Below are 15,842 nucleotides of genomic sequence, written 5' to 3'. Positions count from 1 at the left end.
CTAACACACCATTGTAAAGCAATTATACTTCAATAACGATGTTAAAAAAATATATATGGGTGAGCTAAAATAGTGTATGATACAGTAGAATAGTATGCATGTAGGAAAAAAACCCTGATGATGTAGTTTTATATTTATTAATATTGAACAAATTTTGTGAAATATTATTGTATTTCAGGCTTATTATTGTTATTAATATCAATATTTTAATTCAATTGTTTATTCATCCATTTAACAAAACTTAACAAGCACCTACGCATGCCAGGAGTTTTTCTCCGCTGTAAGGATATAGCAGTGAGTGAACTAAAAAAATTCCAGTCCCTGCTCTCATTCAAGAAGCTTATATTCTAGTGGGGATGACAAGCAATAATTAAGTAAATAATAAATAATGAGTGAACTGAGGTAAAATCAGATAAGGGGTACGGAGAGTAAGAAAGTGGGAGGTGGTCAAGAAAGGTTTCTCTAATAAAGTAAAGATCTGCTCACGGATCTCTGTGAGCAGAGATCTGAAAGCAATGAGGAGGTAGCCATGTGGATAGTTGGAGGAAAGATGTTCTAATTCAGCAATTAAAAAAGCAAGTACAAAGGCTTGCAGGAAAGCATGTGGCAGTATGTTCAAGAATGGCAAAGGAGTTAGTGTAGCAAAGAATGAGCAAGAGGACAAATAGTAGGGAAAGACAAGAAGTGGTATAGACATAAAGGCCTTCTGGGGCAAAATGTAAAGATTTTAACTATTCTGTGTAAGATGGCAAACCAGTAAAAGATGCTGGGCAATGAAGCTACATAAACTGACATACATTTACAAGGATGGTACTGGCTGCTGTGTAGACAATGGACTGTAAGGGGTAAAGGTGGAAGTAGGGACACAGGGACATCAGTCAGGAGAAATGACAGTGGACTAGGCTAGAGCAGTAGCAGTGGATGTGGAAGAAAGTTGTCAAATTCTGGACATAATTTAAATGTCGACTACACATATGAGAAAGAGAAAATTCAAGAATGACTATAGCAAGTAAATATTGCATGAATTTATGAGTATATATATATATACAGAGGAAAAAAAGGATAGAGAGCTATTATAAAATGTTTTAGTGGTTATTCAATAGCAGAAATTTTGATTTGCTAATTTTTCTTCATGAATATAAAACATTTGTGAAACAAAAAAGCAACAGAAGCACTTTGCTTCAGGAAGTACACTTGATCCAAGTTGCTGGTTATGTGTCCCACTTCTTTTTGCACTTGAATATTCTCTAAAAGGACTTTTAAACTCCATAAAAGATCAAAATTTAACAATCTTAGTGATATTTCACTGACAGCAAAAATGACAACAAAAACATTGAGAAGTAAGTATGACATTCCTTTTCATGAATTTAGCAAAAAAATAAGGAAACCAAACAAAGATATCACAAAAAGAAGATTGCAGGCCAGTATCACTGATGAACTTGAATGAAAAAATTCTCAACAAAATATTAGCAAACTGAATCGAACAATACATCAAAAGGATCACACATCACGATCAAATTTGATTTATCCCAGGGATGCAAGAATGGTTCAGTATCTGTAAAGTAATTAATGTGATACACTACATTAACAAACTGAAGAATAAAAACAATAAGATCATCTCAATAGATTCAGAAAAAGCTTTTGACAAAATTCAATATCCATTTATGATAAAAACTCTCAACAAAGTGGGTAAAGAGGGATACAAAGTTAATACGCAGAAATCTGTTGCATTTCTCTACACTAACAACAAACTGTCAGAAATAGGAATTTTTAAAGAAATGCCATTTACCATTGCAACAAAAAGAATAAAATCCTAGGAATAAATCTCACTAAGGAGGTAAAAGTCATGTACTAGGAAAACTATGATGAGAAGAAAGAAATTGAAGATGACACAATCATATGGAAAGATATACTGTGTTCATGGATTGGAAGAATTAATAATGCTGAAATGACCATATTACCCAAGGCAATCTACAGATTCAATGCAATTCCTATCAAAATACCAATGGCATTTTTCACAAAACTAGAATAATTCTAAAATTTATATGGAAACACAAAAGACACCCAAATAGCCAAAGGAATCTTGAGAAAGGAGCTCACAGCTGGAGGTATTATGCTCCCTGATTTCAGACTATAATACAAAGCTACAGTAATCAAAACAGTATGGTACTGGACCAAAAACAGACACATAGATCACTAGAACAGAATAGAGAGCCCAGAAATAAACCTAAACATTAGTGGTCAATTAGTCTACAACAAAGGAGACCAGAATATAAAATGGGGTAAAGACAATTTCTTCAAGAAGTGGTGCTGGGAAAATTGGACAGCTACATATAAAAGAAAGAAATTAGAACATTTTCTCATAGCATATAGAAAAATAAACTCAAAAGGGATTAAAGACATAAATGTAAGACCAGAAACCATAAAACTCCTAGAAGAAAACATAGGCAAAACACTCTTTAACATAAATTGTAGCAATATTTTTTTGAATCTGTCTCCTAAGGCAAAGGAAAAAAAATAGAAATAAACAAATGGGGCTTAATTAAACTTAAAAGCTTTTTCATGGCAAAGGACATCATCAGCAAAAGAAAAAGACAACCTACTGAATGGGATAAAATATTTGCAAATGATATGACCAATAGAGGGTTAATATCTAAAACATATAAATAGCTCACACAACTCAATATCAAAAAGACAAACAACCCAATTTAAAAATGGGCAGAAGACCTGAATAGGCATTTTTCCAAAGAAGACATATGATGGCAAACAGTCACATGAAAAGATGCTCAGCATCACTAATCACCAGAGAAACGCAAATCAAAACCACAGTGATATATCTCCTCATACCTGTCACAATAACCACCATCAAAAAGACCACAAATAGTAAATGTTGGTGAGGACGTGGGGAAAAGGGAACCCTTGTGCACTGTTGGTAGGAATGTAAATTGGTGCAGCCACTATGGAAAACAGTATAGAGGTTCCTCAAAAAACTAAAAATGGAACTACCATATGATCCAGCAATTCCACTCTTGGGTATATATTCAAAGAAAACAAAGACACTATTTCAAAAAGATACATGTACCCCAATGTTCATAGCAACATTATTTACAATAGCCAAGATATAGAAGCAACCTAAATGTCCATCGACAGATGAATGGATAAAGAAGATGTGGTATATGTGTATACAATGGAATACTACTCATCCATATAAAAAAATGAAATTTTGCCAAGGGCAACAACATGGATTGACCTGGAGGGTATTATGCTTAGGTGGAGTAAGTCAGACAGGGAAAGACAGATTTTGTGTGTTATCACTTACATGTGGAATCTAAAAAAATAAAACAAACAAATGAATATAATAAAACAGAAACAGACTCTCAGATATAGAGAACAAACTAGTGGTTATCAGTAGGTGAGGGAAAGGGGGAGGGGCAAGATAGGGTAAGGGACTAAGAGGTATAAACTACTCAGTTTAAAATAAATAAGCTACAAGGATATAATGTACCACACAGGGAACACAGTCAATATCTTATAATAACTTAAATGGAGTATAATCTATTATAACTTGGAATCACTATGTTGTACACCTGAAACTAATATTGTAAATCAACTATACCGCAATAGTAAAATTATTAATAAATTTTTTAAAAAGAAAAGAAAACATATTGATAACTGCAAATAAATAATTTTATATTCATCAGTCTAGAATGTTGGAACACATTCCATTTTCCCGAGCAAAACATACCTAAACCTACGGCAGGTGCCCTACCTTTTGAGACAGGACAGTCCTTATTGCCTAACAGTGCATGTAAATGACATCTCCTCTTTTGACATGAAGCTTTAGTTTATCACAGCTCTAAAGTTACTCTGTAGTGGGTTATTTATGAGAAGACTTTTAGATACTGTTTAAACCCCCAACCAAATGACTTCTTTTTTCTGATTTCTTTCCTTAATTATTTAATTTTTCACCTTGAGCTGTCCGCTTAACTACTTTAAGTCCCTCTAGAATATGAGTTTCTTGAGCACACAGTAGGTGCTCAAAGCTATTTTTTCGTGTGTGTTGGGCAGACTCTATGATGCTTCTCAGTGATCTCTGCCACTTGATATTTAAGCCTTTGCATATCCCTCTCCTCTTGCGTGTGGGCTAACCTAGCAACTTGCATGTAACCAATACTAGAAAAGTAATGGAATGTCATTTCTGTCATTAGGTTACATAAGAGAGTAACTTCTGTCTTGCCAGCAGACTCTCCTTTGCTGGCTTTGATGAAGCTATATGGATAATCCCAAGTGCAAGAAACTGAAAGCAGCTCTGACTAATGTTCAGAAAGCAACCCTCAGTCCAACAGCTCACAAGAAGTAAACCTTGTCAATACTTATTAGAGCTGGTAGGTAGACCCTTCCTCAACTGAGCCTTGCATAAGACTCTGGCTCTGCCTGACACCTGGATTGGAGCCTGTGAGACCTGAAAGCAAAGGACTCAGCTAAGGCATGTCTAGATTCCTGAAACTGAGATAATAAATCTATGTTGTTCCAAGCTGCTAAATTTGTGGTAATTTGTTATGTTGCAATAGATAACTATTTGTGGAATAAATGAATATCTCCCAGTTTCCTATCTGTAAAGTGAGAAAACATAAAAATAGTTATATTATGGGTTTTTTGTCAGTATTAAAAAAAAGACATGTAGTAAGTACTCATGTCTTAAGTAGTAAGTATTCAATAAATAGTAAGTAGTAAGTACTCAATAAATGTAGTAAGTACTCAATAAATATTATTTGCTATTATAATTGGGTAAACACAATTTTTTCTCTATTAGTATCCTATCTAGAATGTCTAAAGCTGCTGTCTCAGGTGCATGCAAGATTAAGTAAAAAGTGGAAAAGAAGGTATCACGCTCTGTGATTTCAAACTGTATTACAAAGCTATAGTAATCAAAATAGTACATGTTTGCACAAAAACAGAAACATAGATCAATGGAAAAGAGTAGAGAGCCCAGAAATAAACTCATGCACACACTGTCAATCTATGACAAAGGGACTAAGGAAATACAATGAGGAAGATACAGTCTCTTCAATAAATGGTGTTTGGAAAGTTGGACAGCCACATGCAAAAGAATGAAACTGAGCCATTATCTTACACCATATAAAAAAATTAACTCAAAGTGGATTAAAGAGTTGAATGTAGGACTTGAAACCATAAAACTCCTAGAAGAAAACATAGGCAGTAAGCTCCTTGCCATCAGTCTTGGTGATGATTTTTTGGATTTGCTACCAAAAACAAAGGCAACAAAAGGCAAAAAATAAAATAAAGTAAATACTTAAATAAATAAACAAATGGGACCACATCAAACTAGAAAGCTTCTGCACAGCAAAGGAAATCATCAACAGAATAAAAAGGCAATCTACTAAATGGGAGAAAATATTTGCAAGTCTTATATTTGATAAGGAGTCAATATCCAAAATACTTAAAAACTCATACAACTCAATAGCAACCCCCCCCCCCAAACAAACTGATTTAAAACCGGGCAGAGGATCCGAATAGGTATTTCTTCAAAGAAAACATACGGATGGCCAACAGGTACGTGGAAAGGTGCTCAGAATCACTTATCATCAGGGAAATGCAAAGCAAAACCACAATGAGATGTCACCTCACATCTGTTAGAATGGCTATCATCAAAAAGATAAGAAATAACTAGTGTTGGTAAGGATGTGGAGAAAAGGGAGCCCTTGTGTGAATGTAAATTGGTGTAGCCACTGTGGAACAGTATAGCAGTTCCTCAAAAAATTAAAAATAGAACTACCAACTGATCCAGCAATCCCACTTCTGGGTATTTATCCAAAGAAAACAAAAACACTAACTTGAAAAGATATATTCACCCCCATAGTCATTGCAGCATTACTTACAATAGTCAAGATATGGAAACAATGTAAGTGTCCATTGATAGATGAGTGAATAAAGAAGATGTGGCACGTATATACAAGGTAATATTACTCAGCCATAAAAAAAAGAATGAAGTAATGTCATTCACAGCAACATGGATGGACCCAGAGATTATCATACTAAGTGAAGTAAGTCAGACAGAAAAAGACAAATACCACATGACCTCACTTATATGTGGACTCTAAGAAAAGTCAAGCTCATAGATACAGAGAACAGATTGTTAGTTGTCGGAGGCAGGGGGTAAGGGGTGGTTGAAATGGGTGAAGGGGGTCCAAAGGTACAAACTTCAAATTAGAAAATAAATAAGTCATGAGGTGGAATATACAGCGTGGTGACCATAGTTATTAATACTTTATTGCATATTTGAAAGTTAGAGTAAATCTTAAAAGTTCTCATCACAAGAAAAAAATACATATTATAACTATGTATGGTCACAGATACTAACTAGACTTACTGTGGTGATCATTTCACAATATACACAAGTATGGAATCATTCTGTTAGAACCTGAAACCAATGCAGTGCTATACATCATCTGTACCTTAATTTTAAAACAAATTGAACACATTTCTTGCCAGTTATCTCTTCCCTTGTATTAGTTAGGTAGCAATGTTGGAGGAAATAGGAGTAGTGGTGAGGGTCACTGATTGGATTCAAATCCTGGTTTTACATTTATGAACCACATGAACTTAAGGAAGCCACTTCATCTCATCAAGCCTCAGTGAACAATGGGAGCAACAGTAGGTACCTCACAGGCAGGACTGAATCAAATAAAGTATGTAAGCACTTACTACCATTCCTAATTCAGAGTTAGTACTCACTCAATAAACAGTAAATCTTCCCTTTGTTACCGTGAATACCTTTGATAAAGAAAGTCTTTGGTAATTCTGGAGCTTGAAATTTTCCAAAAAAAAAAAAAAATCGTAACAGAGAACTGAGACCATATTATTCTGTACCCTTCATTACACACTTAGACTTGAATTGCCCCCTTGCCCTCTATCCTCGGCCTTCTCCTATTATTTTGCACCTAGCAGTCATCCTTCCCCTGTAAGATAGGGCCTCTTTGGGTCAGTTTGTCACCATCCAATATGGTGCCGGTTCATCTTTGGTGCAGGTGGCCTTCCTTATAGCCAATCTATGTGACTTATTCCAAGTGAATTAAAAAAATATATTGTAAGTCTGCTTTGGAGGCCATATCTTAGTTCTATAGTTTATCATTGTGTGACAATAAAAACATTGCCTTTGGGCCTAAGATATCTATAAAAAAGGAGATTATATCCACCTCAAAGAATTTTGGAGAAGACTAAATGATGTAAAATGCTATGCTGCCACAAAATAGTTGTTCAATCAACGGCAGTGGTTATTTAGTTGTCGATATCAATGTTATGACTGTCATGTTTGCCACTATCATTTTGGTAATCCCAGTACTTAGCAGTGCCTAGAACAATGTTTGCACATGAATGAATAAATGTAGTTACAGTCTTACTACTGCTCGAGTTGTGTCATCTGGGTCTCTGAGGGAGAACAATATTTTCTATGGGAAATATGAATGTGTATATTTGTAGCACCCATAGAACATATGCATGGTTATAAGTGGCACTTATTTGTAGCGTCTGAGGACAGTGTAACTCAGCCATGTGGCTCAGTGTACTGGTGAGCGCTTGAAAATGCAGCTGGTTTAGCTCCTTTAAATAAAAATGACTAGATAAGAAAAAGTGGAAAACAGATTTATTTATAAACCATCCTACATAGACACAAGGTGCAGTTTTGTTTTTGTGACACACCAGCAACTCTTTAAATATTTATTGTCAACCTGGAGAATTCATATGTAGACTGAAAGCATATTTAGGTCTTTAATATGCCATCTCAGCCGGGCCTGCGTAAGGCTGCCCATCTGGAAGATGAGACTTCAGAGCCAATTTGAAACATTTTTTCAAGGACAGATAAAACTGTTTCTAGCTGATTTTTCCCATGACATATGAAAGCAAACCTGGGGCTTTTGTATTTGGGAGTTAACATTTAAGCCAGAAAGATATTTCTTTTTCAGAACACCTGTAGCAAACTCCTACATAGTCAAGCGTAATTTAAATTCAGTTCTGTAAGGCCAGCCTGAGAACAGTGTATGAATAGTGTAGAGAGATATATTTTTCCATTATGGCATCAAACTCAGTTAAAAATACAGTTAGAATTTTATTCTCATCTCTTCTCTTTAGACTTAATAGATAGGTTTAATGTGTTTGAGTCTCTGCCAATTGAATAAAATTACTCAGAACTTTATCGAGTATATTTCTAAGTGTAATGAGGCAATATTACATTTCTCTTTTAAATGATCACTTTACCAACTTTTAAAATGTCTTTTAAAAACTTAAACTTCTGTCATAGAATTTCAAATGCCATAGGACTCCTCAGAATCAGTTCATTCAGTCTCTTACAAACACATCTCCTGTGATTTGAAGGGATATTCTTCCTTCCTTCCTTCCCTCCCCCATTCCACTTTCCCCTATTCTCTCCTTCCTGTATTCCTACCACTGTTCCATCTTTTTTTCCCTCCCTCCCTCCTTTCCTTCCTCTCTTCCTTTTTTTTTTCCTTGAACTCTCATGAGCTAGTAAAGTTGGTACTCAAGTGTGAACAATGTCTAAATATTGAACCTCCTTTCTGCTCCTGATGAAAGCTCCAACAGACTATTCTCTTACACCACATAAAAAATTGACTCAAAATGGATTAAAGACTTGAATATAAGGCCTGAGACCATAAAACTCCTAGAAGAAAACATAGTGAGTAAGCTCCTTGATAACAGTCTTGGCAAAGATTTTTTGGATTTGACATCAAAAAGCAAAGGCAACAAAATCAAAAATAAACAAATGGAACTGCAGCTATATAACAAAGGGAACCATCAACAAAATGAAAAGGCAAACTTACAGAACAGGAGAAAATATTTGCAAATTATATATCTGATAAGGGATGAATATCCAAAATATACAAAGACTCATACAACTCAATAGCAAAAAACACAAATAATCCAATTAAAAACTGGGTAGAGTATCTAAATAGACATTTTTTTTCAAAGAAGACATACAGATGACCAACAGATACATGAAAATGTGCTCAACATCACTCACCATCACAGAAATGCAAATCAAAACCACAATGAGATATCTCCTCACACCTGTTAGAACGGCTATTATCAAAAATAGAACAAATAACTGTTGGCGAGTATGTGGAGAAAAGGGAGCCCTCAGGCACTGTTGATGGGAATGTAAATTAGTGCAGCCACTATGGAACAGTATGGAAGTTTCTTCAAAAATTAAAAATAGAGAACTACCATATGATTCAGCAACCCCACGTCTGGATATTTATTAAAAGAAAGTGAAAACACTAACTTGAAAAGATACGTGCACCTCCGTGTTCATTGCAGCATTATTTACAATAGCCAAGATACGGAAACAACCTAAGTGTCTACTGATGAATGAACGAATGAAGAAAATGTGGTGTATATATATATATACACACATACATATGTATACATATATTCACAAAATGGTATATTTTCATCCAGAAAAAGTGAGAGAAATCTTGCCATTTGCAACAACGTGGATGGATTTTGAAGACATTATGCTAAGTGAAATAAGTCAGACAGAGAAACACAAATACTGTATGATCTCACTTACATGTAGAATTAGAACAAAACCAAACCCAAACCCAAGCGTATAGATTCATAGATATGGAGAACAGATCGGTAGTTGCCAGAGGTGGGGTGGTGAGTGGGCAAAATGGGGTTAAAGGTTCAAAGTTCTAGTTATAAAATAAATAAGTCATGGGGTGGGTGTAATGCACAGCACGGTGGCCATAGTTAATAACACTGTACTGCACATTTGAAAGTTGCTAAGAGAGTAAATCTTAAAAGTTCTTTTCACAAGAAACAAAATTTGTAACTGTGTATGGCGATAGATATGAACTAGACTTACCATGGTGGTCATTTCGCAATATATAGAAATATTGAATCATATATTGTATACCTGAAGCTAATGTTTTATGTCAATTATACCTCGATTTACAAAAAGAAAAAACAACTAATGAGCAAAATCAGCCTCTCTAAAATGATTTTCTATAATCTGAATTTTAAAAAAGGAGTTTTACTTATTCTAAAATAATCTTTTCAAGAATTGAGAGAAACATGTGACATTGCTCTCTTCTCTCAGCCCACTGAATATCACTTTCTTGAAGTTAATACTGGAATCAAGTAGCCAATATAATCTGATAAACTCCAGGGCAGTAACAGTAGATGGCAGAAATGTCCCTCTAAATGTTATATCTCTTTTTGAATGAGGTCTGATGCTGCTGAAACAAAGAGCGAGAGCTGATTTTCCTGTTTGCAGTATCTGGTTGTAGATGTACAGTTTCCCAATGAACTTGGCAGTTAGGACAATTACTCAGGAGAACTAAGTAAATGGGTTTCTACTCACCTATTACCCCAGAGCTCACGTATAGTGAACACTTGAACAACACAGGTCCACCTATACATGGATTTTTTTCAATAAACATATTGGAAAATATTTTTGGGATTTGTGACAAATTGAAAAAACTCACAGATGAACCGTGTAGCTTAGAAATATTTTTTAAAAATTAATAAAAATTAGGTATGTCATGAACACATAAAATATATGTAGATAGTAGTCTATTTTATCATTTACTACCATAAAATATATACAAATCTGTTATAAAGGTTAAAATTTATCAAAACTTATGAACACAAACACTTACAGACCTTACACGGATCCATTCCCAAATGTAAAGATGCAGTATTAAGTCATAACTGCATAAAATTAACTGTAGAACATACTGTACTATAGTAATCATTTTGTAACCGCCTCTTATTGCTATTGCAATGAGCTCATGTGTTGAAAGAATCCACTTAAAATGCCATGTGAGGGCTTCCCTGGTGGCACAGTGGTTGAGAATCTGCCTGCCAATGCAGGGGACACGGGTTCAAGCCCTGGTCTGGGAGGATCCCACATGCCGCGGAGCAACTGGGCCCGTGAGCCACAACTACTGAGCCTGCGTATCTGGAGCCTGTGCTCCGCAACAAGAGAGGCCGCGACAGTGAGAGGTCCGCGCACCGCGATGAAGAGTGGCCCCCGCTCGCCGCAACTAGAGAAAGCCCTCGCACAGAAATGAAGACCCAACACAGCCATAAATAAATAAACAAACAAACAAACCCAAAGTTTAAAAAACAACTTCCATCTCGCTTACACCTTTAAAAAAAAAAAAAAAGTGCCATATGATACAAATCATCTCCTCTGAGCAGTTCCTCTCTTCAGTAAATTGTGTATCGCAGTAAAAAGTGATTCCTCATGGTTCTTTTGTATTTTTCTTCATGTTTAGTACAACACTATAAACCTTAAGTAACATCATGGGACCCATACAAAGTGCCACCTCCAGTGATGCTGGAAGAGCTCCCAAAAAACAGAGAAAAGTCATAACATTACAAGAAAAAGCTGAATTACTTAATATATACCATAGATTGAGGTCTGCACCTGGGGTTGCCCACCGTTTCAAGATAAATGAATCCGATGTAAAGACCCTTGTAAAAAAAGAAAAGGAAATTTGTGAAGCTGTCACTGCAGCTATGCCAGGAGGCCCAAAAACCTTGCACTTTTGGCGAAATACCTTTTTATTTCTTATTGAAAATGCAGCTTATGTGGGTGCAGGATTGCTATAAGAAAGGATACCTATAGACTCTAATATGATACAAGAAAAGGCAAAGTCATTACATGACAACTTAAAGTAAGAAGAAGGTGAAGGATCTAAAGCTGGAGAATTTAATGCTAACAAAGGATGGTTTGATAATTTTAGAAAGAGGTTTGGCTTTAAAATTGTCAAGATAACAGAAGAAGCAGCTTCTGCTGACCAAAAGGCGGCAGACAAGTTCTGAGACACCGTTAAGGAAATCATTAAGGAGAAAGGATATCTGCCTAATATTCTTTTTTAATACAGATGAAAGTGCCCTATTCTGGGAAAGAAAAATGCCACAAAGAACATTTATTAATAAGGAATAGAAGCAAGCACCAGGATTTAAGGCAGGAAGGGATACTTACTGCTTACTCTGCTGTTGTGTGGAAATGCAGTCAGGTTTATGATCAGGGCTGTCTTATCTATAAAGCTGCTAACCCCTGAGCCTTGAAGAGAAAAGATAAACAACAGCTGACCATCTTTCAGTTGTACAACAAGAAGGCCTCTACTGGAAGAACACTTTTTCTGGACTGGTTCCATCGATGCTTTGACCCTGAAGTCAGGAAGTACCTTGCCAGTTTTAAAGTTCTTTTGATATTGGACAATGCCCCTGGCCACCTAGAACCCCATGAGTTCAACACCAAAGGCACTGAAGTGATCTATTTGCCCTCAAACACAACACCTCTAATTCAGCCTCTAGATCAGAGAGTCATAAGGACCTTTAAGACTCATTACACACAGTACTCTATGGAAAAGATTGTCAAAACTGTGAAAGAGAATCCCGACACAGAAAACATGATGAAAGTCTGGAAGGATTACGCATTGAAGATACCATCTTTGTTATAGAAAAAGCCATGAAAGCCATCAAACCCAAAACAAGAAATTCCTGCTGAAGAAGCTGTGTCCAGATGTTCTGTATGATTTCACAGAATTTATGATAGAGCCAATCAAGGAAATCACAAAAGAGATTGTGAATATGGCAAAAAAAAAAGGTGGGGGATGAAGGGTTTCAAGATATGGATCTTAGAGAAATTCAAGAGCTAATAGACAGCAAACCAGAGGAATTAACAGAAGACGACTCGATGGAGACGAGTACCTCTGAACCAGTGCCAGAGAATGAGGAAGAAGATGTAGAAGAAGCAGAGCCAGAAAACAAATTGACATTAGACAATCTGGCAAAAGTATTCTGATTATTCAAGACTGCTTTGGACTTCTTTTATAACATGGACGTGTCTACATGACCGGGCACTGAAACCAAAGCAAACAGTGAAAGAAGGATTGGGACCGCATAGAAATATTTCTAGAGAAACGAAAATGCAAAAAGTCAGACAAAAATTACAATGTATTTCTGTTAAGTTTACACCGAGTGTATCTGCCTCTCCTGCCCCCCTTCCACCTCTGCCACCCCTGAGACAGCAAGATGACCAGCTTCTCCTTTTCCTCCCTCCTCCTCAGCCTACTCAACATGAAGACAACGAGGATAAAGACCTTTATGATCCACTGCAGCTTAATGAATAATGAATAACCAACATACCATGCAGTTAATAACTTACCTGTTGTGTATGTGTGTGTGTCCCTGTGTGAAAATCTAGTACCTGTAGGGCAAGAACCGTATGAGATGTGTGTGTGTCATCATCATTGCCTAAGTATTCATACTGTAGAACATCATGTGTAAAACCTGTATTGAAGTAGATAGCCTATACTTACATAGGCATAAACTGAGTGATATTTAATATAAAATTAATAATGTGCTCATTTTCTTACTGTTTTATAACTTTGCTTTCAAAAAGTGCTGTAAATGTATGTCTTCTTCCTTATGATTTTCTTTATAACATTTTATTTTCTCTAGCTTATTTTATCATAGGAATACAGTATATAATACATATAACATAAAAAATATGTGTTAATCGACTATTTATGTCATTGGTAAGACTTCTGGTCAACTGTAGGCTATTAGTAAAGTTCTGGGGGAGTCAGAAGTTATATGTGGATTTTTGACTACACAGGGTTTGGTGCCCCTATAACCCCTTCATTGTTCAAATGTCGACTTTAGTTTGAAAATACTGACCATCATTAGCAGACTCTTCATAATCCTCATGCCAGGTCCTCAAATGTACTTGCAATTGGAAAATCATATAATTGGACAATAATTACCCTTACCGGAGAGGGAGTATTGGGAGAGCTATTTTTAAAGAGCTCACATAATTAGATTTCCTCTTTTACTACATTTCTGTATAGACTTGAGAGGAAAAAAATGTGTTTACCATGTGCCTCAAGTCCTTTTCCCCCACTTGTTCTTATTTCCTTATTATGTTTTCTTAAAATATAAAATGGTTCACTGTGGTTCAATATTACCTAATGACTCTTCCTTAGATATTTCTACAAGTCTGTAGAAACTAATGTCTCTCCATCTTAAAATTGTGAACGGATAATGATAAGCTTTGCAGACCCCCCTCCTCTTGGACCCAGGCTCCTAGTACTCAGGGTGAGTTCATTCATTTTCTACAGGACAGTTTCTAGAGATTTGTGGATTTCCTAAGTAGATCCAATTTACATGAGAAAGAAACAAACATCTACCATGTTTTAACTACTCTTTTATTGGGTTTTCTGTTTGATTCAACTGATCTTAATTCTAACTGATTCAGCTGGTTATCAAAAATAGGCACAAATCGTTCCTGCCTTCCCAGGGGAGGTAACACCTGACTTGAGTCTTGAACTAGATCTTTAGCCAGATGGAGCTTGGGTTAGGGAAAGGAGGTCGTCGTGACTTAGAAGAATGGAGAATGAAGGGGCATTTCAGGCAGAATATAGGCTATGTTCAAATGTACACTCGGGCTTACATCATTAGGGCTTGCTAAGGAGGCATCCTAAGAGGGATAGTGGTGGGTATGTCAGGCCTCCCCTCTTCTCCATCTTGCACTGCGCCCCAGGAACTGACCTGCATGAACTGAATCCACAAGCTCCTTTGCCTCCTGGCTTCTGGTTGGGTTCAATCAATGGGAGGCACCAGCAGAATATCAGAGCGAAGGAAGAGAGTGAGATTCAGGTACTTATCCCCTCACTTTTTTTCCCTGCAGGATCACTCAAGGCTGGCTGCACCCCTCTATCAATGGTCACAGCTCCTGCCGGGTGGCCTTTGGGTTCCAGTGACTGCTCTGTCCCTTTGGTTCCTTTAAACCTAGGGGTGGTAACAGCATCCTGTTACTAGCCCAGAGGACCTACTCTCTCTTGTGATTTCCCTACATCTTGCTGATATTTTTGTAAATGAGACTTTTATTAAAAACTCCTCAAATAAATCCAATTCAATATGCTTTTTGTTTCCTTATGGGACCCTGACCAAGAAGGAGTCCTACATGTTTTATTTTGCTAATTTAGAGCACTTATTAAAAACAGTAGGAACAAGCTACTCAGGAAAAGTACTTATATCTTAAAATTACCTGGAGGGATTCTGTGAACACAGCAAGAATTTTTTTTGAGAATAATTAGAATCACCACAAGAAAACTGTGAGGATCCTTATCCCCTGGGTTCTGACTCTCCTAGTGAGCATCCGGATCCAAGTGCGTGCTGTCTGTCAGGGACTCCCTTTACCATGTGGGAAGACTTCCTTTCCAGTTCCTGCTAACGCCATTGTTCAGTTTGTTTCAAAAACTAAGTCTTAACCAAATGACTTCTACAGAGATTTTGCTTCCCTCTCTTACCCTCTCCTACCCTAATCCATCGGTTCTGCAAATTGCTTGCTGTCTAAATACTTTCCTTGTTAACCCCTGAAACAGCTTTCTTCTCTTTGCTCAGAGCTGTAGCTGTATTGGTTTTGTCTCCTTGACTATGTTGCTGGAGAGAAGGAAAGGGTTTTCTTCTTTTATTTTGGAAAGAGTCATTCCATTCTTGCAATCAGGGTTGAAAACAGACTGTCTATTGCTCAGCACTCCACAGTTCTCATGAACACCATTTTGGGGCTCCATGAACTGACTGTAGCAGCAGAGGTAGCTTAGGGTTATACCATATACATAAACAGCGGCACTGATGCATGAGCGAGGGCATCACTGTTAAAGAAATATACTGATTGCATGTAGCTAAAGTTTAAAATGGGCATGAAGAGTCACAGAAGAAGATGTAGAGGTAGAAAGGTGCTTTTAGGAACATTCCTGACATACGTTATTTATTAATAAGGTCAA

The 15,842-nt window shown here is 36.5% G+C and overlaps 1 protein-coding gene across 23 annotated transcripts in view; it reads right to left on the bottom strand.

Annotated features, from left to right (window-relative positions):
- Nucleotides 1–15,842, bottom strand: part of LOC309628591 (uncharacterized protein) — a 299,876-nt gene that overhangs the window by 128,031 nt on the left and 156,003 nt on the right. For 2 of the 23 annotated variants that reach the window (XR_014244556.1, XR_014244562.1), the window contains one exon: nt 12,032–12,112. The exons of the other annotated variants lie outside the window; for them this stretch is intronic. The gene's annotated coding sequence lies outside the window, so the exon portion shown is untranslated. The remainder of the gene's footprint in view (nt 1–12,031; nt 12,113–15,842) is intronic. 23 annotated transcript variants of the gene reach the window in all.

Source organism: Balaenoptera borealis (genome assembly GCF_965194805.1).
Source record: "Balaenoptera borealis genome assembly, chromosome: 4".
In the NCBI taxonomy this organism is placed as follows: Eukaryota; Metazoa; Chordata; class Mammalia; order Artiodactyla; family Balaenopteridae; genus Balaenoptera; species Balaenoptera borealis.
The sequence above is the reverse complement of the archived record's forward strand: the minus strand, read 5'-3'. Positions and strand labels throughout refer to the sequence as shown.